At 33.7% G+C, this 23022-nt stretch overlaps 1 long non-coding RNA gene across 2 annotated transcripts in view; it reads right to left on the bottom strand.

Moving 5' to 3' along the window:
* Positions 1-23022, bottom strand: part of LOC106729610 — a 458398-nt gene that overhangs the window by 147629 nt on the left and 287747 nt on the right. The window contains exons 8-14 of one of the 2 annotated variants that reach the window (XR_004320598.1): positions 22207-22315; positions 21515-21623; positions 18891-18971; positions 13029-13225; positions 6323-6387; positions 4258-4369; positions 3319-3361 (exon numbers count right to left, since the gene is read on the bottom strand). This is a non-coding gene — a long non-coding RNA (uncharacterized LOC106729610). The remainder of the gene's footprint in view (positions 1-3318; positions 3362-4257; positions 4370-6322; positions 6388-13028; positions 13226-18890; positions 18972-21514; positions 21624-22206; positions 22316-23022) is intronic. The other variant, XR_004320599.1, reaches the window with a different exon arrangement.

Genomic DNA, 23022 nt, shown 5'->3' with positions numbered 1-23022 from the left:
AATAGGATCAAACTTTATGTAGACATGAATATAACAGATAAATTACCAATGGATTTTTTTGTCTAACTCTGATATAAGTGGATAAGAGGTAAAACACTGAAATTGGTCAAAGTTATCTTACAATAAAGATCAGGAAGTTCATAGTCTTAGTGGATAATAAACTTAAAGAACTATTTGTTCCAAGAAGTGGCAATGGCAGGAAGTTAAACTGGATTCAAAAATGACTTTCATCAAATTGATGAGTGAAAGAACTATAAAAAGTTACTAAGAAAAACTGGGAGATGATTCAACTTCCAGGTTAAAGTGAGGAAAATTAATCCATACCACTTATGACAGGTAAAGTGTAATTGTCCACAACAGAATAACTGCTTAGAACTGAGGTGTCTAATAAAAAGTCACCAGCCACATATAGCTATTCAAATTTAAATTTAAATCAATTAAAATTGGATGAAATAATAATTCAGTTCTTTGATCGTAATACACACATTTCAAGTTATTAATAGCTGCATGATGCTAGTGGTTTCAGTATTGAACAGCACAGCTTATAGACCATTTTAATTGTCTAAGAAAGTTTTACTGTGCAGTGTTAGGAAAATGGCCAGGAATGTTACTTAAACTCTTTTCTGTTTCTATACTACTCAGTGTGGAATACTGAATTTTATATCTCACTAAAAGATAAATTATGGGGTTAAATATGACTTTCTAAACTCAATCTTAATGACTAAGTCACAGAAAAATGTTCTGTGAGATGTGAAAAGCAGTTCCATGAAAAATAAGTGGGAAAAATTCTGTAGTGAAATAGCTTGGGAAAATACTCCATGCAATGCCCCATATTAGAGACTCACAGAATATCATGCATTAATATGTTTTAAATGACACTGAAAAATTCTACAGTAAATATACCATTCAAATTTGCTTACATGTTCAAAGAGAGACTAATTTTTCTTAGACCTTGTAGTAACATTAATGTTCAAAAAATACTGAGAAACCCTATGGTATGATTCTTAGTACCTATAAATGCAAATTTCTTATGTGTAAATTTATTCATTCAATTTGTATGGTTGGTTCTATTTTAAAGTATCATTTAATACAAGAATGAATAAGCTATACAACGATGAGCTTATGATAAAAACACTATCTTACTTCATTTTACTTTTCACAACAATTATGCTGTATATAGATGGTGAGTCTTATTTTAATGACTCAATATTCAGTAACTTGCCCAAGGACAAATAATTTCATCATGCTTGAGAAACAGTTACAGCAAAATTTGTTTCACTCCAAACCTTGTTCCTTTTCTATTATTTAAAAAATTTTAATAGCCTTTTGTTCCCCAAGAAATTAAGCTATAGATCAACATGCAAAGCAGCTAGATGGGCACTTCCTGAAACTGAATCTATCTGGGTGAATCAGAGCCCACCCCCGATGCGAACATATCCAACTCTACTGTGGCCCTCAAAGAGAATGGATATCATTGAACTAGATTCTGCCACAGGCTAAGGACTATGCTTACTGATGCAAATGTAAGATAACAAAACATGATCTTTCACTTCAAGATAGCTTAAATGTAGAGAAGAGAAAATTGAGAAATCAAAACTTAAGTTAGTAAGTTGCTCTAGTCCAATTAATGGCAACCTTGGTGTGTGGAAAGGGAGCATAAGTTTACTATGGTAAGTCAAAAGTGACTTTACTAATGAGTTTTGACTGAGTCTTAAAAAAATTATTGACTTTCTTGTAAGAAAAGCATTGTAGAGCTCTTTAGGCATGAAGAAAGGCATGCACAAAAGCAAAGTGGCACGAGAAAGCTGGTAAGTTTAGACCAGAGCAACTCTACTGATAAAGTGGGAGTACAGAGTGCCGAGTTGAGATAGTTTGCTATAGTATGTCATGAATTTTTAATTTGTCAAATTGAGCTAAGGGGCTACTTCAACAATTCAAGCACAGAAATGGCACAATTTTATTTGTGTATCAGAAACATAACTAAGTATAGATATTAACTTGGTTACAGAACAAGAAGCAGGGCAACTAGTTAAGAGATAACTGCAACAATTACAGAGACAAATTTTGGATAATGGATAATGAGAAATACCTAGTCTGTGGCAGAGGCAAAGGCAATAGAAAACAATTTGAAAAAAATGCTGAGTTTTAGACACACTGTTATGAAGGAACATTCTTGTGAAGATATCCAATAGAAAGTTTGATTCAGAAGTCTGGAGTTTGCATGAAAGGTTAACTCTGGAGTTGAACTCTAAAGTCTATAATATTTAGATGGAGACTATAGAAATGGAAAAGAGCTTCCATGTAAAATATAGAAGATAAAAATCGGGGAAAAAAACATGACTGAGTCCTGGAAAACACTAATATTGTAATGGTTGATTATGGGAAATAACTGACCAATTGCTGTTCTCACTGAAGACTCCACTACTCTGGTATTATCAAGACCATCAGTGGTCTTTGACGATTCCACTTGATATTCTTTACATGTTAGTATTAACCTTTTTATTAGATTCAAGGTGGGGAAAATACAAAAAACAGTCCAAATATGTGTTCTTCCCTGTCGGAATAACATAGCCTTATCTTCCTGATGAGGCATCATTATGTAAGGTTATCCAAGCTAAGGAGCAAGAGATTATTGAATTATGAGAAATTTCCAATCTGCACCTTCCTAAGGCCACTTTTCAAATCTTTAGCTCTGCTTATATATCTGAGTAGGTAACTGGTAATTAACTGGTAATTAATTTCATCATTTAAAATATCAGTATATTTTAAATGTTGCTGCCAAATCAGTAAATTACATAGACAACTTTTTAGTTAATTATAGCCAGATACTTCTATATCCACTAGAAAAAGAACTATATCCTATTTTATTTCACTTTTCAAACTATGTTCACTTATATTTTTAAACTAAATTTGGCAGAAAAAAAATGGAATGTAAACATGTGGAAGTTAATTTATTTGAGTAAGAACAAAGTTTTTCTAAGATTGCAATATGTGTTTTAAACACAAAGCAGAAACAAGGATTAAGATATGCTGGGTCTGCAAATCAAAACTAAAATGAGATATCACCTCACATCTGTTAGGGTGGCTGTTATTAAAAACACAAAAGATAAGTGTTGGTGAGATGTGGAGAAATTGGAACCCTCGTACACTGTTGATGGGAATGCAAAATGGTGCAAGAAAACAGTGCTTTGAAAACGGTGCTATAAAAAACAGTATGATGTTTCCTCAAATTTTAAAAAATTAACTACAATATTATCCAACAATCCCACTTCTGGGTATATATGCAAAAGAATCGAAATCAGAATCTCAAAAAGATACCTGCACTCTCTTGCTCCACAGCATCATGATTCACATAGCAAAACTGGATGGACAAAGAAAAATATGATAGATATGTGCGTGTGATACATAGTATGTAGAAAATTATTCAACCTTAAAAAAGAAGAAAATTCTTCCATTTGTGACAACATGGATAAACCCTAAGGACATTACACTAAGTGAAATAAGCCAGACACAGACAAACACTGCATGATCTTGCATATACGTGGAATCTAAAATAGTCAAACTCATAAAAGCAGAAAGTAGAATGGAGGTTGCCAGAGGTGGGGGATTGGGGAGAATGGGAGAGGTTGGTCAAAAGGGTACAAAGTTTCAGTTATGCAAGATGAGTAAATTGTGGAGATTTAATGATACACAGTAAATATTAACAGTACTGTGCTGTGTTCTTGAAATTTGCTAAAGAGTAACTACATAAGGTGATGGATATATTAATTAGCTTAATTGTGGTGATCTTTTGCAATATGTACATGTATCAAATCATAAAGTTGTACACCTTAAATATTTCCAATTCCTATTTGTCAATTATACCACCAAAAAAGCTGAAAAGGGTTAACCAGTTGAGCTTTTTATATTAAAATTTGAGGAATCTGAAAGATTATATTTGATAGAAACTAGGGAAGCATACATGAATGGCCAATAACAGTGGTTTTCATCAAAAAGCCATTTGCTCATGTGGCACGTTTTGTACAACAGTATTTGAACTGAACACCCGTACATCCTGGTATAACTACTTGGCTCCAAAAAGTTTTGTGATTTACACAATCAAAATATAATTGCAGCTAATAAGATATTCAAAAGAGTATTTTAGAACAAGTGAAGACAGTGGCACAGGAGATTTTAAAAGGTTTTAAACAGTGATAGTATTATTAGAGTCGGCATAAAAAGTTTCAGAATGACAGTACTGAAGAAGATAATACTTACTTGCATACATTCCATCATGTTTGTTGCATAATTGATTTAGAAATACAATCAGTAGTGTGCACCAAACTAGCAGCTAACAGTATTGCTGAGTAGGCTTCTTTCGTCAGACTTGCTTATTAAACAGACAAGAAATAGCTGAACTTAGCACATAATGTATTTGCATGTAAATTGTCTTTCCAAAAATTCTTAAAAATAGTTTATTTTAGGTAGATTAAAAATTATCCTCTTTAAAATTTACAGAATCAATTTGCATATCCAGACCTTTAAAACTGGTAATGAAATTTTAAATGGTGCAACCTGTAGATGAGTAATTTCACACTCCAGTTTATTAAGGTCTAACTTATATAATTTTTGTTTTATTAAACCAAAGATATATTTTTAGTGAGGAAAAATATTTCTGATGGTACTTTGTTATATATAGTTATACATTACAAAGACAATTTTAATTTCAAATAAATTATTATTTGAAACAGTTTCCTTTGAAACAAATGAGGCAGTGAAAAGCAGAGCAAAACAACTAAAAGAAAAACAGGTAAAATAAACACACTGTTTCTCCTTTGCTCTTCAGTTAAAGGCCATGTTTAAAACCCCATGATTTTAGTCAACACCACACTTTACACCTGAACAGCTATAGGGCAGTTCCATTAAATTCAGAAACAAAGAGAAAAAATGTCCAGTATTCTACTTTTCAACATCATTCTGGTTTATACCATTAATGTAAAAATGTAAAATTGTAAATAAGAAATACAAATAATGGATAAACATATGAAAATATATTGAATATAATCTGAGTTAAAAATTCAATTAAACAGTAATAAGATACAGTTTGATCAATTATCAAGCATTTTAATAATGAGAATAATACTTGGCTAGGGTACAGTGAACATATCCTTCTAGGCATTGTAGGTTGGAATTAAATTAGCACATCTAGTTTGAAATTATTTTGGCAGTTAACAGCAAGAGCCTTTAAAAAGAGGCTGCTACTTTGTGGCCAAAGAATTTCATCCCTAAGAATTGATAATAACAAGAGAGTTAAAAATTGGGCTATACGGTTGTGAAGAAAAGGTATTTATAGAAAAGCTATTAGTAACAGATAAAATTGGAAACAGTAAATGTTTGACTATAGGTACAGATTGACTACATAGTACATATATTAAAAGAATTCTATAAAGCTATATAAAACTATGTTTTACATGAATACTTAATGATATAAAAATGTTCACAATATATGTGAAGTGCATAAAGGAGAAAATAAACTTGTATAATTCAATTTGATAAAAATAAAGAAAAACAAAGAAACACATATAGCGTGTATACACACACAAGGGCGAGAAGGTCTGAAAGGACAGATAAGACAGATGATACAGATAGAAAGCAAGAAAGCAAGTAAGCAAGCAAGCAAGCAAGAAATGCCCAAACCTAGTCCAAGGATGAACAAATAAACCTAATTACCTCCCCCCCACCTAGAAAAAAAAAAAAAGAAAAAAGAAAGAAAGAAAGAAAGAAAGAAAAGAAAGAAAGAAAAGAAAGAAAGAAAGAAATGAGTTACGCAGAAAATAGATTATTCTTTGGTAGAAGATAGGTACATTTTATTTTCTTCTTTTTGCCTTCCTGGGATGAATATGCATTAGTTTTATCATTTTTTAAAAAGAACATGTTGTAAACCTCTAGGACATGCATTTTATTACATAATTTATCATACTTTAATTGTTTAGAAGAGTAACAGCTCTAATTGTAACATTTAATAAATATTTTATTTTGGAAAAATCTGGCCCCTTCTTGAAGCATTTTGTCTTCCTCTCATTCCCAGTTGTACTTTTAGAACACATTCTATGTAGAAATTAGCAGAGGATAATAATTTAATAGTGGTACTACTTTTGAATGCACTGAGTCAAAAATAAAAGTCAAGTTAATAAATTCTTCATAAAATGACATTGTTTCACAGAAGGGCACTACCAGAGACTGGCGGTTGATTAAACCTTCAGTAAGATTCATTTGTTTTCTAGTTCCATACTTATTGATTCTGTAGTAATAACTGCAATGCAGAATTACTGCTTGCACTTACCTCAGCACAAGATGCCTACTGTTTTTTATCAGAACGCTATGTTTCCTATTTTACTTTCCAGTTTCCTGTAACAAGAGAAAATGAGTTTAAAAAAAAAACAACTGGCAATTGAGACTCCAACTTAGATCACCTAAAATATAATGGGAAAAGTAAAGAGTTTCCACGAACACAATTTTAACATAACAGAAATTAAAATTATACAAAGTGTAAGTGGTGACATAAAACTATTAATTTTCAATACTTTTATTTTCATATTAGAATAATATTTAATATTTGGGTACACCTATCTCCCTTCCATGTTACTGATTTTCTATAATGAAGTTTATAAAGGAAAAGTGTTTCTAGCTGGAATAAATATGAATGGTAAACTTTGTATTGCTTTTTTGTTGTTACTGTTGTTTTTTGCAAAATTTTTTTGCTACTATATATTCTAAATTACAGTAACACAAATTTGCTTCCAAGGATACTGAAGATTCAATAGTGAAAAAGAATTTATTTTCAAATGACATCATAATAGACTTCTAACGCTTTAGTACCTTAGAATACAATAGCAAAGTGACAAGTAGTAAGTGTTTTCTGCTCATTCTAGATATAGTCATAAATTAACTTGGATACCTTTCAACTTTTCTTTTTTTTTTTTAATTAGGACAAAGACAAACTAAAGATGGGTTTTAAGCATGATCAGTAGGGTGATAGAAAATATAGAACGCCTATCATTTCTCAAGCTGTTTTAGCCTAATTTTATTTTTTATTTACTATATACATTTTGAAACATTTTGGAGGTGGAATTTTTAAATTATCCCCTACAACAGTTGAGATAAAGTTAGATTAATGTATTTCTTGGATCTCTACAGTTCCAGTTGGATATTATAGATTTTATCCTTTTTTAAAAAACTGGTGTTAGGATAGGCTAAAAAACAACTGGACCCGAATATGTAAGAGATCAGCATAGTGAAAAGTGATTTCTTGCTCCCATAAATCATGGAATTTCCAAGTTTACAGGGTACAAGGTGTCTCTACACTAAAATCATTTGAAAATCAAAACTGAAGGCAAGTTCTCGAACATGTCTACAGTTTCCAAGATAGTTCTGGGGATCATATTCCCAACCCAGAAGCTCTCAGAACACCGTCCGTTTGGGTTTTTATAGAGGCTTCATCCCATAGGCATGGCTGATTAAATCACTAGCCATTGGTGAATGAACTCAGTCTCCAGCCTGGAAGCAAGATGAGGTTAAGGTGAAATTTCCAACCCTCTAATCATATGGTTGGTTCTCCAGGCAATCAGCCCTCACCCTTAGGTATAGTCCAAAAGTCACCTCCTCAACATGACAAAAGACACCATTCTCTCCCATTAGTTAGGAAATTCCTAGGGTTTTAGGAGCTCTGTGCCAGAAATGAGGAAGAGATCCAATATATATTTCTTACTATAAATCACAATATCACATCTTCAATAGCCACACTGGAAAGTAGGTGGGATCAAGGATGACCTACTTAGAAGCTTCACAGTTTGAACAGCTATTTTCCTGTGGTGAAATGCCTGGCATTCATTGGTTGATGATCACATATTCTTCTCTTATTGGCAGATGAGGGCTTCTTTTTGACTTTTCATTTTAATACAATATCAGATTTACAGAGAAGTTGCAAGAATAATGTTAAAATCCCTACATCCATGTCATTGAAATTCCTAAATTGCTAATGATTTTATAGGTTTAGTGGTTTCTGAAGTAATACAATTCCATTAAAAATGAGTATGCTTCTGATAAGTTCCATGTTCCAGTCATTTTCATATTCTAAATAAGCCAAAGTTTTTTTCCTAGCTGTAGTTTTTAATTCAGCTCTATTAAGTTGGCTTTATTTCTTTGTTCTTCCTCTGCCTCCACATACCCTGCTGCTTCTTCCTTCTTTCCTTCCTTCCTCCTTCCCTCCCTTCCTCCCTTCTTTCTTATCTTTCTGCTATCCTTCCTTCCTTCTCCCTAATCCCCACCCTGCTCATGCTCTCTTTCACTCTCTCTCTCTGATAATTCTTTAAGGCCATCTGAAACAACAGGAGTGAATGAGAAGACAACCCCTCTCAAGCTGATTTTGCTCAAGCTGAAGCCCTTTCATTATGTCTTTGGTTCTTAGAGGCTTTCTCAGTCTTACCTCCTACTGTAAAGAGTTCAGAGCAGTTTTATTTTTCAACCCTATGATGCTTTTAATCCAGCTTCTCTATTCTTTTCAATCTCTGTTTAAAAGCAGCTAATTCTTGCCTGGGCTCAGCAGTTTCTCAAAATACAATGCAGTGCAGCAAATAACAGTTATGCATTTACTAACATTCTTACTTTTTCTCCTCATTCCTCCTAGAGTTACAGGTTCAGTAGACATTGGTTTACCTTCCAGTCATTGCAGGCAAGCACTTTCAAAATGTTTTGCCATCATATAGTCCATATTTCCACTTCTGCCCCTTGCTGTATATACTTTTATCTCCACCTAATACATGACCTCCATTTTTTTTTGTTAGAGCAAAAATTTATGTTTTAACACATTTCAATTTTTCACAACAGCATTCCATTTCAAAATCATCATTTTTCCATTAGGTAGGATGAACTGGGCTATAGACGATGTAACTAAATGTGTAATGATTCAAGAGAGTCTTATTCTCATGCAACTGTCTAGGGACATTCCAAGTCAATGATCAAGCTTGAGGATACAGTAGGGGTACTCTAGGAGTTCCTATTTAGGGTAGAAAGAAAGGAGAAAAGCATGAAGGAGAGCCTTTGGGCGATTTTTACAGGATGGACCTGGAAACATGCATATCACTTTCTCTCACATACCACTGGAGAATGCTTGATCACACTGGTCACAACAATCTACAAGAGAAGTCAAGAATATAGCCTTAGTTTGTGTGCCCAGGAGAAGAAGGGCAGATGGCAGGTCATGGTTAACTCACTTCTCAATTTCTCAAAAGTGATTCCATAATTCATGAGGAGCCAAGTATAATATGAAAATATAAAAGCAGGCAAAGCAAAAGGAAAGTACAAGTAAAATATGTTCAAAGGACAGAGCAATAACCACCACTGAATTTGTAGTCATTTCATAATTTGTATTTTATAAATTGAGAGGAAATACTTCTTCCTTCAGTTCCTTGAATGAATATATAGATTCCCCTAACCACTCTCACTTTGCTTATATATGTTATGATACTGGTGATGATAAATTTAAAATTAGGCTATGAAGTTTTTTATTTTGTTTCGTGGAGTATGTGCATTTGGCCTAAAAAAAAAAAAAGCAGAAAAGCAGTAAATTTTCAAGTTTCAATAAAGCTTTAATTTCTGATCACTTTGTGACTTAGATGTAATTATGTCAGTCAAAGGGCAAATATTGCCCAGAAATAAACCAATACACCTACAGTCAATTAATCTTCCACAAAGGAGGCAAGGATAGACAATGGACAAAAGACATCCTCTTCAGCAAATGGTATTGGGAAAACTGGATAGTCACATGCAAATTAATGAAGTTAGAACACTCCTTCATACCATACACAAAAACAAACACAAAATGGCTTAAAGACTTAAACATAAGACATTATAAACCTCCTAGAAGGAAATAAAGGCAAAACATTCTCTGATATAAATTGTACCAATGTTTTCTTAGGTCAGTCTCCCAAGGCAATAGAAATAGAAGCAAAAATAAACAAATAGAACCTAATTAAACATATAAGTTTTTGCACAGTAAAAGAAACCATAAACAAAACGAGACGACAGCATTTGGAATGGGAGAAAATACTTACAAAAGATGCGACTGACAAGGGCTTAATTTCTAAAATATCCAAATAGCTGATATAGCTTAATATCAAAAAACAAAACAAAACAAAACAAAAAAAACCCTAACAACCCAATCAAAAAATGGTTAGAAGACCTAAATAGAAATCTGTCCATGAAGACATACAAATGGCCAATAGGCACATGAAAAAATGCTCACTAATTATCAGAGAAATGCAAATCAAAACTACAATGAGGTATCATCTCACACCAATCACAATGGCCATCATTCAAAAGTCCACAAATGGTACATACTGGGGAGGGTGTGGAGAAAAGGAAACCCTCCTAACACTTTAGTAGCAATGTAGTCTGGTGCAGCCATTATGGAAAACAGTATGGAGATTCCTTAAAAAAACTGAAAACAGACTCACCCTGTGATCCAGCAATCCATTCTTGGGCACACATCCAGAGTAAACTCTAATTCAAAAAGATACATGCATCCCAACGTTCACAGCCACACTATTTACAATAGCCAAGACATAGAAGCAACCTAAATGTCATTCGACAGATGATTGGATAAAGAAGTTATAAGAGAGTGTGTGTGTGTGTGTGTGTGTGTGTGTGTGTGTGTGTGTGTGTGTGATGGAATATTACATCAGCCATAAAAAAGACTAAAAATAATGCCATTTGCAGAAACATGGATGGACCTGGAGATTGTCATACTAAGTGAAATAAGCCAGAAAGAGAAAAAAAAATACCATATGATATCACTTATATGTGAAATCTAAAAAAAGTGACACAAATCAATTTATTTACAAAACAGACACACATGCACAGAGATAGAAAACAAACTTATGGTTACTGGGGGGAAGCAAGGGGTGGAGGGATAAACTGGGAGTTGGGATTTGTAGATACTAACTACTATGTATAAAATAGATAAATAATAAGGTCTACTATGTAGCACAGGGAACTATACTCAATATCTTATAATAGCCTGTAATGAAAAGAATATGAAAAGGAATATATATATACACATATATAAAGGAATCATTATGCTGTACACCAGAAATTAACACATTGTAAACTGACTATACTTCAATTAAAAAAAAGGGCAAATATTGCTTTCCTTTAAAAACAATGGTATCTTTCAACAGTAGGAAGAATTTCCTGTGCTACGTAATTCATTTCTATTAAGGTTGTCATGTTTGGTTTTTTGACGTAGTTCAGGATTTTGTCCTGACAAGGGAGAACACTGAACTGTAAAACAGATGCTCAATAATGCATTTTTAATACTGAATCTGGAATATATTATATTACTTCTTTCTAGCCTATGCATCTATAACAAAGCAATTTTAATATATACTGAATTTGGTCAAGGATTATAAACTATATTCATGTGGCAAAATTATTTTATGTGTAAATAAAAATTAGATATGATGATTAGATTTATCAAGCATATGTATCAGAATTTATTTAATCTCATTTAATTTACATAGATCCTACCATTACGCTTATTTTACAGATAAGAAAATTGAGCCTCAAGAGTCTGATTACCTATCCAAGATCTAAAAACAAAAAAATAATAAAGGTATCCTTAGAGACAGAATATAAACACCCATGTACTGATTCAAAAATTCAGTAAAAATTGTCAATATAATATATTGCCCTATATTACAATAGCAAACTTGTATAGCATTTAATCAATGCTAACATGCTTCTATTAACTCATTTAATCTTCACAATGACTGAATGAGGCAGGTATTATTTTAATTATGGAAGAGGAAAATGAAGTATGGAAATATTAAATGGATTGCTCATGTTTACACAGCTAGTAAGGAGGAGGGCTAGAATTCACACCCAGACTGTTTGGCGCCAGGATCTGCCTATTTAACTACTTTATGCTGTGTCTCACAAAATGTTCAATTCCTACCAAGAAGGAAGTTTATTAGAAGAATTCAAGTTACCATTTGGCTTCAACTAGGGCAAAGTAATGGATTGCAATACATGTTGAAACAATGTATGGCATAGATTTGAGGATATGAAATATAATTCTGTCATTTAAACATGCAAAACATGTTCAAATAATTGTTAAACTGATTATATGCGATTTCCTTTTGTTTAACTGTTGATTACTAACACATAATATTGTCCATCTGAAAAATACTTCTTTTATCTGTTGATCTGCACACTTCATATATATTCAGGCTCTGAAGTTCATTTTGCTAGAAATAAAGTGAATCAGTTGTATAGATATGGCATTCCTTTCCACACACATTTTATTTTGTATTTCAAACCAAGCAGGACACAGTGAGATTATGTTATACACCCAGAATGACTTTAGTTATGAATGACAGAATCATATCTCATATCCTCAAATCTATGATACTCATCTATTTCTCTCATTCATCCAAACTGCAGTGTTATAAATATAACAGTCCTACAACTTCAAATTTAATGACAGCAGGAACATGTACACTTTTTGGTGAAAAACTGAATATAAGTTGTTTTCTACAATGAAAGTAAAGTTTCATTGTTCACAAGAAGAAACTTATGGAGAGAAATTTGATTTAAAAAAATATTTCAGCCCATCTCATCCTACCTAGTTATCATGACTTTGATATCAGAAACAAAACAAATAGGAGATTAAAATGGTGACACTGAATGCATGCAATACAGCAGGTAGGGCTTAAACTAATTTTTCTTTACCTAGGTTATCTGATCTTCCACTATTTTCTGTTCCAGAAGGTTTTCACTGTTTCTCCATATCACTCAGCACACATGTAAGTATGACTATCGAATGGAATACTGGCTCTAAGGGCTAAATGGATTGCCCTAGTGCATGGCCAGATGCAGAGAATCTGCTGCTTGGGGCTGGTCCTCCAAAGGAATAGCATTGCTATAAGCTCAGGCCTGAATTCTGATGATTACAAACCCCCTACTTGTCCACCCTTAGATTTGTTTCTCACCAAGATCCTTCTGAGAAGATAAGACAGGTTCCATGTTGAGACCGTCAGTGCTGCCTCTGCTCAGCAACATATTTAGTTGTCTTTATGGATCAGTCTTTTTGTAGTGCAGTTACAGGTTTGAGACACAGAGAAGGAGTTAAAGATGTGACCCAAAGACACAGCACATCTAGGGTTCCAATGAACTGGAAACATTCCTCCTGAAAGCAAAGAAAAGAACTGCTCTCTAAAAAAGAAATTAACTTTAGTAAGACTAATGGAGGTTACTAAGAATCAATATACTCAACAACAAGCACTATCAGATGTCTTCCTCTGATTTTAAAACTCATAGCACCAGAATAAAAGAGTATTCCCTAAAAGCAAGTAGTAGAGTATCCCATTTACTTCCCCATTTATTTATATCTAAAATCTCTAGAAAAATAGCCATGAATGAATACTATCTCCTCATTCAATGGTCAGGGAAACTGAGAAATTGATGAATTAATTAAAGAGATGATACCATTAGTTGAAAAAGAAAAAAAGAATTTCACGGTACAGAAATGTACCATAAAACAATAAAGGTATTTTTTACTTCAGGTAAAGTGAAATGAGAAAATTAAACGAATTCATTATTATTGCCAGTTAACAAAAGTAGATGAGATGGATGATTGTAAATGTTTTACTCAGGTCTTCTACCACTTACAACCTTTATAAGTGGTTTAACAGTCCCTCACTATTGGGGACTACCTACCTAATCTTACGGTAAGGTGTTCCCTAATAAGAGGATTAGATATCACGAGTGTACAAAACTGTTCTACACCGAAAGCCTCAACTTCAGTGCTGCGAAGCAAAACCCACTAAGACATACACAAATGTTTGTTTCCTAAACCTAATCTAGAGGCTGCACTTGGTTATACTCTTTTCATATTTTTGTCATCTTTAAGTGGATTCAAATCTAAATAATATTTGTAAGCAAATTAGAACTTTACATAAAGAGAATAAAGCATTTAAATATGTACCCTTTTGTTCTCAGGATATTTCCCTTAGGGGAAAAAAATTTCCTCTTAAAATTTAATTTGAATAGTAGGGTGAGAAATGATTAAGACCATGTATTTCTGAACTGCTTATGTAATCTGATGACAATGCCAAAGACTTACTTCAGAAAGTTCAATATATTCTTTTGATTAATTTTTTAACTCTATTAATAAATTACAAATAAGTTCTGAATGAAGAATGGTGTGTATTTTTCTATTAACACATTTTCTTGACCCATATTTCCAAAGATAATATTTTCCAGTTCATTCCAAGCTTTCCATAATCACTTCTCTTAAGGTCAAGAAAAAGATATAATAATGAGAAAATAGAATAAACAGCAGCTAATGGAAGAAGCAGTTCATAAAAATCTGCAATGGCAATTCCACCCAGACAGCAAAGGAATGCAGCATTTTTACTGAGCACTACCTGACAGATTCAATAATCAAGGGAAAGCCTTAATTGATGACACTTCATTAGCATAATGAGTCGAAGCTGGGAAAAGAGAGTCCCTTATTAATTAATCAAGCAAAGCACGAACTGTTTCAGTCTCCTGCACTCTGCCATTTTCCATTAATCAAGAAAATGTGTATTAAACTCATTTGAAATCCCGGCATGTGGATTATCATTCCAAGGAAGAGCAATGGCAAAGACGTTTGCCCAGCTGCACACATCTGCTCTGGACTCATGCATGCCTCCAGCTTGGATTTGCAAGGCTGAAACCATGCGCACAGGGCACAGAGTAAGTGGTTCTGTAAAACATGTAAATCACCATCTCATTAGGAAAGTAAACAAAACCCTATCAACCTCACTAGGAAAAAAGAAAAAGAAAAGAGAATTAACTTCATTTGCCATTCCTTCACCTTTTGTCTAAAATCTCTATTGCATGAAATATTATAAATTGTGTATATTAGCAAAATCTTTATAATAACCTGTTCAACATCCATACGTGATTCCAGATTCACTATTCCTATCTCTTCATATTCCATTAGGTCACAGGAGAAATGATTATTGGTGGTGGGCTCTGATACAAAGAAGTCATACACCCTAGGTCCCCAACTAACCACAGGCACAGGTGTTGTGAATCAATGCTAATGATGTTAACAAGCCAAGATCAAAACTGTGGAATCCCTATAGAAGAATGGACTTCAAGAGAGACTAAAACCACAACTCTATTATTGTAAGGTCACTTCCCTGTGATGTCTCTTACAATCAAGGGAGAGGCGGCTGTCAACATATTAATAAGATAAGAGAGCTGGCATAGAGTTTTGAAAACAGATCACTGGGAAAGAAGTCTATAGACTGAATTTTAGATCTAGTTCCGACAACCACTAACTACCTATAGGACTTAGTTTAGCCCCTTGATGAGTAGGGGCTTGAGTTTACTCCTGTATGGTAAAGAGCTTCATTTGAACTAGAGGAACTCTTAAGTCAATTCTTGCTCTTATAGCCTAAGATCAGAAACCATTAAGAAGGCAATTCAAAGCAGGTAGGGGTCTGATTAACTCATTTAACCAACCATGCAGTTTTAGTGATGGTTTAATCAAACTCCTTACTTGCTTTGTATCTACCTGTGGTAGGGCCTCTGTGTACAGTTGTGCCAAATGTGCAATATCCAGATACAGGATAAGACTAGAAGTGACCAATCCTCCTTAAAGTTATGCAGTGCCCCAGCTGCATGGCCATATGTGACAGCCATGAAAACCCAGCCAAGTAAAATCAAGGTCAATTTCACATTTATCTATACTTGTTCCAGGCCAGAAAGGATGTGAAGAATTATTCGAATCTTAGCAGTTCATGAATAAGTAGAAAAAATAAAAAACTCTGATAAAGCAGAACATAATTTTATCCATAGCCTATTAATCAGCATTATTTTTAAATGCTTGATATTCAAAAGACAAATCTGTTTGACAAAAAAGTGATTCATCTAAATACTCAAGTGGGTGCATTAAGCCCAGTAACAAAATAAATTCAAATCTGAATGTACTTCTGGCATTCTAGAACTTAAGTGCAGGGATATAGAGATCACCAGAAAAGACCCATTACCACTCCAGGGGCTCTTTCATGTCAGCCAAATTGGTCCCAAGTGCTGAACATTAACCGTTTGTGCTCTGAGTGGAGATGCGCATTACCTCCTTGAAGGGCAATAATCTGTGTCAATTTGGAAAGAGCTTGGCTGTGATAAAGAAGATTTTATAGTAATAAATTGTATTTTGCAATCTGAAAATACCTGAAGCCATCACCTATAACATGGAATGATAACCAGGAACTGCATGTTCTCACTAGCTGTTTTTTCTTTTAAATATTTTATTGATTTTTTTTTTAGGTCCACAAAGATTCCCTGTTGTCATAAAACTGATTTAATGCATACAACAGACTTTGTCCTATGCATTTAAAATGAAGCCTTCTCTCAAGTATAGTAGAAATAGGAAAACTGCTTGTTATTTGTAAGATCTAACTATTTCTGAGTTCCAACTATTAACTCTCCAGGAAGACTTACAAATCTTTTCACTATCTGCTGAATATTTTTGCAGTGTGGTATTTCTGTGTACAAGTATCATCAGTAAATAAACATCAAAACTAATTTTAAAATGAGAAAACATATTACATGCCAAAGGCAAAAGTTAACATAATTAAAAACAAGCACAAAGGAAAGGGTAGGTAGAGACATAGAGTGATAGCAATTCTTCTTATACTGAGAAACAGTATCAGAAATTAATGTTTATTTCAATAAATATCAGATACCTGCATTTTGGTAAAGAATGGCTCTCCCCTACTGTTGTTCAAATAATAAATTCCTATAAAAAGGTAAGAATTGAGATAAATTAAAAACATGGACCTCATTATCTTGAGAGTATAAAGTTGGGTTGAAAGAATTGCTTCACATAAAATAGAGCAAAATAACAACTATTTAAAAAGATTCTACAGATGGTTAATATAGATTTATGTATTTTCAAATTTTACATTAAGTACATTTATTTTAAAATGTGGGCTGAATTTCAGAGATGTGCTAAGTTTAGGGGCTTGCCCAGCAACCTTTGAAACAATTTTACTTCTAAAAAAGCCAACCATATTCACCAATTATGAACTTATTTTTTGTTTTTGGAAGATGCATCATCCCAAAGAATATTATCATTAGAGAAAGGACAACTTTAGAAAAACCTTACAGCATAGGAAAAGTTATACTATCTTTGTACTTGCTATTCTTCATACAAAGAGAATACTTTCTGTAAGAATAGTAGGATACATAGCAGAAGAAAACGAAGAACAGCTTTAGATAGTAAGCACATCAGGGAAAGACACAGATGTCCACTATTTCTGAGTATATTTTACAGTATGTCCAGCTCCTAATTAAACAGAGAATAAGACACTGAATACCGCTAGGAAAAAGAAAAAAAAAAAGCCCCATCCATAATTTCAAAGCCTTTTGTTTATTCAATCACACAGCACCTTCTGTAGCCAATAGGTAAGGAGATTTACCTTCACCATTCATTATTGTTTAATATTTCCTGAAGATCACTAGGATACACTGGACTAAACAAGATATTCTGTGGATGGAAAGGCTCCTAGAGAAGGAATAATGCTCAAGTGACAAAATGAGTAAGTGATGAAGGCAGAAACAAATCTCTATCTTCTAATTGTCAGATCACTACATGCTAACTCCTCTTCCGTTGCTTTGCTGAGACCAAGTGTACCTGATAATCCTTGCTTGGAAAACTGTAAGGGCAATTCATGCCATTTTAACAGGATGACTGAGAGAGTGAAACTGAATAGGATTTCTATTCTTGATATTTTTTATATATGGAGTTGGGGGTGAAGAAATTACTCTCATAAAAATTAATGCTAAGAACCACAGTCACTAGGCCTCTTAGTTACAAAAGAAATACAAAAATTAGATTCTGACCTATTTTAATACATTTTTAAAGAATGTAATTATAGCAGAATCTTATGTGGTTATAGTAATACATATATTTTATTACTGGAAAATTTGGAGTTATGACATAGTTTGAAATTATTGTTATAATTCATCGTATTTAAAGAAACTTCCAAGGGAACCATGTTGTAGAGAGCATTTATTCCACAAAGTTTTTATGTCAAACCAAGAGCCAAAATATAAGAAATAACAAACACAGTTTTATAAAGACACGGCTAATTGCTTTGCTATTGTGACTCTTTCAAAGAAGATAAATTAATTTTTTAAAACTGGCTTTATGCAGAACTTCAGTGTTTCATATATATACATACACACACACACACACAAACATAAAATTTCCTGAACATACAAGTGAGGAAGAAATTAAAATCTTGGAGAAAGAGCTAAGAAGCAGTTTAAGACCTAGAAAACTTTGTTAGTCATGATGTGATCATCTCTACTCTACATAAGCCTAACGGCTAATCACATTCCTTTAATAATTTTAGTAATTTCAAGTCATATTAATTTTAGAAAAAGAATTGTTCAGATTTTTATATTCAGGTTTCAGATTGAGAACAGCATACATGGATATATATTATAGTGCAAGGAAATGTAAAAAACAGTGCATTCACCACATCTTGGGGTCTTTATTAAAATGTTTAATTACCTGAATTGTTTTAGAATGCAGATTCAGAATATGTTAGATTATAAACACTTTTAAAAGTTGAGCTTGAGTCTATTTGAGATAGAATACCAACATTTTCTAAGTCAAGCCTTCAACCAATAATTTGATATAAGTATGCTCCGGGGAAATGGCACAGTTTCAAACCAATACTGTCCCAAGAAATTGATGTATGGTCATTCAGTCATAGAGACTGATCAAATAGGAGTGGATACTGATTTTTTATTTTATTTTATTTTTTACTTCACTAACTTATTACCATATTAATTAATGGCTTGCCTCCATTGGTAGCTTTCACTAGTCCTCTTTCACTGCCTTCTTCCCAGGCCATGATGTACAGCTGATACAAAAAAGAAGTGTGTAAACACAAATCATTATATTTACAAATATTTATATTTGTAAACACAAATCAATATATCATTATAAATCTATGGCATCTCTCCACTTATTTAGGAAAACGTGCTGCAATCTTCACTGTACTTTCCTCCTTTATTTTCCAAATTAGATCAATTAATAATTTCTATTGATGTTCCTCCACCACATCTCTCATCTATTCACTCTTTGTGATTCCACAGATAATCTTAGTTCAGGCTGTCTTTACCTTCCTAGAGGAATAGGAGAGAAGTGGCTAATTACAGAGGTCACATTTTGAGAAGGTAGAATGCAGGTCACACCTGACACATTTAATTGGAAGAGAGATACTTTATCCAAAGTAACTAAGGGGAAATCAGACAGTGTAAGTGATTACAGATGCAGGCTGAGTTGACAGTTTTGTAATGGGAAGGTGAAAGAGTAAATGTCTGATTAGATCTAATTTCTCAATTGAGTACAAAGTTTGGTCATCAGAGGAGGGCTAAGTAGTGAAGGAGACAGGAATAGAACATAGAGGGGGAAGTAAGACGATATCAGTAGTTGCTTTGAAGCCTACTGGATGTTTTACCCAGGCAAACAACTATACATCCAATTAAAGATGTGAAAAAACCTTTTCTTATACCCATTCTCCTTCAAATTAGGTAACAAGTGCTCGAAAAATCCACTTATACCAGCAGGTGTTCTTCCAGAAGATGTAGATGCAATGGACAGAAGGGTCCTTAACTGCAGATGACATTGTTAAGGGCTCATCCTGATAACATATATATGGTTCTCCACTAGTCACTCCAACAAAAAGCTCTAGGGTTACCAGAAGAAAATTGTATGACAAACTACTTCTCACACACCTGTCTTCATAAATTTGCTCAATAATTTTACTTCTGGTCCCAAAAAGGAACATCTGTGACCTAATGCAATCTCTGCCTTGAGTGCATTATGACTTAGCCTTGGTCAGGCTAGATGTAGATGTTCTCATTCTTCACTTGGTTCTTGACAATAAATCTCTTTATTTTTCTCATTGGAGAAAGCATAAAGCTCTACTCACGGTCATATTGTGAAATATATGTCCTATTTTGGATTTCAGGTAAAGAAGCCAGCAATTTCAGATAAATTTATCAAATATCTAAATGGCAACTATTAGACTGGAGTACATGGGAGGGAAAGCTACTATATTCTTGGAAAGAAAGAAGAATAACACCTAGTAAGAGTAAGGGAATTATTTCTTTACCAGAATGGTGGAATAGTTTTCAGATTAATAGTATAGAGACACAGGCATAAGAGATACTGGAGAAGTCTGCTTCAAAAAAAAAATTGAAGCATAGGTTGGAGTCTGATTTTCATGAAGTTGAACACAGTCTCATCACTAGTCTATAAAGAAGCATGATTTGTTGCTAAAACCAATAATGTTAATACACAATCCCTTTAAGCTGTCTGTCCTAGGAATGATGTAGTATTCGAGGCAGATAGAGACTTTAAATCTGTGGTTCTCAACAGGAGGTACACTTAGCCTCCAGGAACATATAGCAATGTCTGCAAACATCTTCTGCTGTCATAACTTGAGGGTGTGGTACTGTCATTTAGTGAGTAGACACCATGGATGCTACTAAACATCCAACAATGCACAGAACAACTCTCACCACAAAGAATTATCTAGAGGAATATCACCAACCAGTATCACCAAAATGTCAATATCACCAACATCAAAGATCTCTCTTCTAAGTAATGGCTAAGTGGTCCGGGTTCTAAGAAGACTGAAGAGAGGGTGAAGAATTTACCATTCCCGTGTTTCAGGATTATTCTTACTTGATTTATGTTGTAATTGGATGTCTTCACATGAATCACTGAGAAACAACTTTGTATTCACATGGCTTCTGGGTCATTATTTGGAACATTCTCTTTTGTCTTGTCTGAAGACTGACACACATTTTGGTCATATTGTTGGTCTCATTCTGGAATTAAATTTGCTGCCTCCCTACAAAGTTGTCCCCACTTTACAACCTACCCCACTTTTGTCTCTTTTTGTCTAACTTCACATTTTTCCCAATTGTTGCACTTTCAGACACAAGTAAAAGATTTTGTTCTGGACACTCTTATACTGTGTTCTTGCCATATTTTAAGACATGGTGTGACAATCGCAAACATGTGCCTCATTATACAGCCATGGTATTTCACCAAATATTGTTGGGATAACATACCACTGTATTACAAAGAACTAATTTGAACTAATGCGTATTGAGCCATATCTTTTTCCCCCCTCACACTTCAGTGTGTGAGACCATTTGTCAAATGTGGTTCTCATTCATCAGAGAACAAAAATACCCTGCCCCAGATGCCCACCAGCCCTGGAGGACTGCCAAAGGCTACAGTTCTACAGCCACTTTCCTGGAAACACAAATGACAATGTGTTTATTTAATTATGTTGTGGTGGAAGCTCACAATATTTAGCTGCTTCCAACTCATCTGCATAATAATGATTGCACGGAATCAGTTATAGTGATAAAAACACATTCATACCGGAGGTATTGTTCTTTCTTCTTGAATCATATATCTCTTTATCCATATACATGGTTTAAATTCAGCACATGTTTGGATAATCCTCTTTGTGACAGCTCCTGCAGCATCTCTGAACAGAAATAAAAATAAGGAGAGAGCTTGGAACATTTTATTCCTCTTAGTATATAAAGAATTGAAAATGCAAAGCACTGAAAATTTAAGGATTTAGAACTCCTGATAAGTATAAAATCTTTTCCAACCACACTACTTCAAATTCTAGAGGGAAATAATAATGCAATAATAAATTAGTCTGTAGCATGTGGAGTAGCTTTAGAAAACAAGTTTGTTTGTTTTTTTCCCACAATATGCCATTGAAAGTACTTCTTCCTGATGAACTGTCCTCATTTTTCATTGTACAATGTTAGTTATTTATTGGTCTATCAAAACGGACCAGCTCTCATCATATATTTTCTGCATATTTTATTATGAATGATAAAATTTGTTTATGTGAGTAAAGTAAAAAAGCCCACATTTTTCATGATGAACTAGTTTTAGGATAGAGGCATGATTCTGTTCCTCAAAAAAATACTCGATTGCTTATTTAAATTATATCTCTGCTCAGCTCTAAATCTGTATTATTATCTTTTGACATAAGGCACTGCATCATTTAGCACATGTATATGTAAGAAATACTACAGGAAAGAATATTCTACCTGTGGATAAGCGCCCCAAACTTCCACATGCATATCAAAGTAACTAAGGTAATCTTTCCAAAAGAGTAGAGATGGACGGGGGATAGCTGTCTAGGCCATCAGTCATTGTCTGCAAAGAAAAAAAAAAATGTTCTCAAAACCCCTGCTGCCATATATATATGACTTTAAGATTGCAAGATAGTCTGATCTGATTTGACCTAAATGCTTTCTTTATTTTCTTCACTTACTTTTGCTCATTTTTCAGTTAAACAGTGATAGTAAACTGGGAGTGTAATGGGGAGATCTGGATGCTATTGGCTGGAACTAAAACTAAGGCAAAATATGCATACAAGGGCTGTAAGATGGTACAAGATGTCATAGAACAGGCACTGATGATCGTAAATAAACTACATTTCCATGAAAAAATACTCCACTTGTTCCAAAATGCTTGCAAACACAGAAGTCATATCACATGGGGAGGCCAGAAAATCTCACATAGCAGTATGCAGAGGTTCTGTGCTCTATGTCAGCACACTCTAGGCAGAAAGTTCTTGAAGAAGATTTTGTAGTTAATTCAAAAGTGGTCCTTTCTAAAGAGGAAGTATAATCTCTTTTATTCCATAAAAGACCTTTCCCGATCAAGAAAAGACAGTTTTCAAATTTAGTGGAGATTTACTTCTTAACATCCAGAGAACTATGAATGCAAACCATCTGTTTACTTTAAGGGATTACCATCAGTAATTCTGGACTATGACTACCACACTACTCTTAAATCCCTTCTATAGACAGGCAAGCTGTGTTTTTATTATTCTGGGTATCAAGTCAATACGGCATAGC

Source organism: Camelus ferus, chromosome 6 (genome assembly GCF_009834535.1).
Source record: "Camelus ferus isolate YT-003-E chromosome 6, BCGSAC_Cfer_1.0, whole genome shotgun sequence".
Taxonomy (NCBI): Eukaryota; Metazoa; Chordata; class Mammalia; order Artiodactyla; family Camelidae; genus Camelus; species Camelus ferus.
Note: the sequence above shows the minus strand (reverse complement) of the source record. Positions and strands in the feature narration are given on the sequence as shown.